Genomic DNA, 4275 nt, shown 5'->3' with positions numbered 1-4275 from the left:
ACTAAAGGAAAAGTTTGGAATCGACCTTCGAAATAGTTTTTACCATACTAAGCTCACATTTAACACAGAGAACTTTTTTTGGTTGCGGAGATTATAGGAAATGTCACTGTAGTAGCTCCTTATTCGCTTTACTTGAATGCAAAAATGCATGCAATAAGAACATCAGGTAAAAATAAACTGTGATTAAGTAGTGTCATTGTTATTATTTTTGCAAGTTTCTCTAAAATACAAAGGTTGTGTGTTGCTCTAAAAAAGCTCGAAAGCAAGATTTGACCTGTGATCCTTTCGTTATGGAACAGTCATTCAACAGTAAAACTACTGGACCACTCTGCTGCCCAGAGGCTGCTCTGTCACCTACTTTACTGTACCCTAGTCTGCGAGAGGCCTGCATGTGGAAAATACACTGACCTGATAACTGCAGCGGAGCTATTGACAAGCGGAAATAGAAAAAAATAGACCATGCCTGTATGAAATGAGATTGATTAATGGATGACGTACTGTAATGCTGAGTCTGTAATGCACTGAGCGAGGAGCATCACTGATTCCTATAGAGCTGCTGGATTCATAGGATAGAAAGAGTGTGTGAAAGTTAGATGAGATATTCCCATGATGTCAATCCATAATGTGTGTGTGTGTGCCAGGAGTGAGATGACACATTTAAATTCATCCACCTAATTCAAAAATTCTAATCTTTATCCACTGTGTTAGATTAGAACACATTATACAACATTGTATAGAGCATTACATTTCACTTTTTCATATAAGACAGTATAAAGCAGCCCCATGCCCCTCATTAGAAAACTGTAGTTGCACTTAAAAGCCCCCAGGTGTGAGTATGTCTTCCTGTATGAGTTTGAATCAGATGCTGGTTAAAATCCAAGTGCATGCTCAGTCAGCCTTCACTGGAAAGGTCATGATCAACCAAAACATGACAAGTTTGTGGTATGTGCCCGAGCCTAATTAAAGCTTTAGGATACCCCAAATTGTGCGTCTTTTATGATTAGCATAGTTTATTCCAAACAGCAACATTGGCACAATGCTGTGGAAAAGTGATGTTTTAACCATAAACTGTGAGTAGCTAAGCTGTGAATGAAACACTAATCCAACACAGCTCCTTTCTATAATAAAACAAATAAAAGAGCCATAAAACATCTGGCTGACAAAATATAAGAAGTGACTATTGACTTTTGGATCCTATCAGAGGCTATGTATAGTCAGTGGAAAAACTTAATTTCCTGGCCTGTTTGTGACCCAACTTTATACTTTCAGGCACAACACCAGAGGGGTCGTGGTGAACTGCCTGTGCATAAGCCATTAATGGGTTACTTGCTACAACTGGGATTTTTTCTCACACTGTTAAAAGTTGAGGGGGAAAAAAAGTGTTAAACCCTGCCTGGGTACAGTGAGCACTCTGTGCCAGAGTGGAAGAATCTGTTGACTGGCTACAAGCACAAGGAGGTGAAGGAAAGCTCATTATTTTTAATGGCGTCTCTCCCCTGGTTGAGAAAAGGAGGGAGAGAGGGAGATGGACCATAATACTACCTCAGCTGGGTCCAGATTACAACACTGAGTCCTTGCATACAAAATGTGTGTAAGCCTGCGCTGTTGGACAAAAACTGAAGAAAAAAACATGTACTTGCCATGTGTTTCCATTACCATCATCTAAATGGCACCTAAAATGACATTTCCAATTAGTTTACTTGAATTACACTTCAAATAAATTACATATATGTAGTATATGGTATATTCAGTTAAAACCCAATTCTTGTAGTTAAGTAAATGTAGCAATACCACAATGAAAAAAAAAACTATAATACCAGTGAAGGTCCTGCATTCAAAAATACATGAATTGTCAGCCAAATATACTGTACAGATTCATTGATGTGTACATGTAAGCAACATTTTAATGTTGGCAAGGAGGAGCTCATAACACCTTATATTGTTGGATCATCTTATCCATAACATATATTGATCTGAAAAGTAACTACAGCTGTGAATTAAATGTAGTGGAGTAGAAGTATAAAGGTACAATTGCCTGAAAAATGTTGTTTTATTAAAGTACTTGAGTATACTTGACCACTGGTTAAGCACACCAGTACAATGTTTTTATCTTTAAAATAGTCTTACATTAACATGATTCCCAAATATTATATGGATAAAGATTATGAAAGGTTGAAAGGCCAGGATTTCATCTGTGTCTGTTTTTATAAATCATATGTATTTCAGCTAGAACACAATATCTTGACATGAAAGTATATATATATACACACACACACACACACACACACACACACACACACACACCACACGTACACACACACACACACACACGTACACACATATATATATTTTCCCATACTGTGTCAAAGGAGTTTTTTTTCTCCTTCTCTCTCTCACACACACAAATCACTGAAGTTTGTCCCCTTTTATCCTTTCATTGCCATCAACCTTTCTCATTCACATCAATCAATGTGTCTCAGTGGTGTTGCTGGTTTGGAACTTGACTGTAGTCCTGTAATTACCTTGTTGACTAAATCCCAGCTGTGTGTGTGTGTGTTTGCAAATTGTGTGTGTGTACGTATGTGTGTGTGCATTCATAGACAGATAGGAATGAAAATGGGAGGCAGGCCACTTTTGGAGCAGCTGCATCGGCGCATCTGTTGGGTACAGTGCCTTAGGAGGAGAGAGATAGGGCTGTCCTGATAGTGATTGATGAAGCAGCTTCCTGTCCTAATGGAGCACAAAATATGACATAAGCATAAATAAATGAAAAAATAAATAGATTATGCTAATATATCCTACTCCTTCTCCCTTCCCTTCTACCATGGCTTTCACTTTCTCACTTCTTCACCCTCCTCTCAACGAATCCCCCCTTGTTCCCCTCACTCTCCCTCTTGTTTTACAAAGGAATGACAGATATTGTTTACATATGGCCTCCTGATATCGCCATACACCAAATTATCTACACACTATCTCACATCCAGTCATGCGTAGACCATTAGATAATATGTTGAGGAAAGTAAAAGTGCTATTTATCAAAGATGTGGGCTAACACTCTCATAGCCTGTCGGAGTTGGCTATGGCATACACTTGCAGCTGTTATTCTCTTTTTGTCCATACAAACAGTCAGGCATCGGGCATATGGCAAGTAGTATATCTCGCCTTTGTTTGTCCACTCCCTCTTTTTTCCCCCCTCAAGATAAAGTCTCATTTTTCTCCTTCTTTTTCTCTGTTACACTCTACTTTTTCTTATTTTCTTCCCATGTCCACACTATAGCAAAGGCTTACCGGATTAGTTTGACATTTTAGGAAATATGTTCATTTGCTTTCTTGTCAAGAGTTAGAAGATGAATACCTGAATCTAAATACAAAGATAGAGCAAGGAGACTAGTAGTTTAACTTAGCACAAGGATTGCAAGAAGGGGCTTGTGGAGGTTTATTTATTGTATTTCCTGGATATGTACAGTGACTTTCCTGGAGTTCAGATGAAACAAACACGAATTAATATCAATTAGTGAGCTTTACAAGTGTTGACAGGCTAATGCTTTTTAGCCTTTGGAGCCAGGTTAGTCATTTCCTCCTGCTTCCAGTCTTTATGCTAAGCTAAGCTAAGCTAACTGTCTGCAACTACAGTGTACTGTACAGACATGAGTGGTATCTTCTTATCTAACTTTTGCCATTAAGAAAACGCTTATTTAAATATTTTATCTAAAACTACTCTTTAACAAACAATTATATTACCCAGTGTCTTGACATGAAGTAAAACAGTCTGCCTTTGGAGTGAGACACAGACACTTCATTGGAAGTTGAGTCATTACCTGAAAAAGTAGTTATTTGAATTGCCTTTCTTGAGGTATAGTTTCTAACTTGTTTCCCCAAAATGATCTGTATCAGAACTCTTAAGAAAAAGTACCATGTCTAGTTTTCTAGTAAACAAACTAAGTTTCAGGTTACATTCATTGTTACCCAACAAAAAATCTTCTAACTAAATGCACTTCCTTCCTCATAACACTTTTGCAAAGCACATTTTTCTTTTTTTAGAACCAAGCAGCAACAACCATGGCTTGACGCTGAAGCCAACTGCTAGATGCTGTCTCCAAAATATACCTGCCTCCATATAACTCCTATTTAAAAAATTGGAAATTATTTCTCAGTTTATACTACTATAAGATTTGAAGACTTATAGTAGCTTTGACGTCTGATGTGTGGGCGGTGATTGACAGTTGGCTAAAGTGCTGCTCACCCTGGCTCCGGTGTAGTTTAATATTATGCAAT

This window comes from Scomber japonicus, chromosome 23 (genome assembly GCF_027409825.1).
Source record: "Scomber japonicus isolate fScoJap1 chromosome 23, fScoJap1.pri, whole genome shotgun sequence".
NCBI lineage: Eukaryota > Metazoa > Chordata > Actinopteri > Scombriformes > Scombridae > Scomber > Scomber japonicus.
This window is presented reverse-complemented; position numbering follows the sequence as displayed.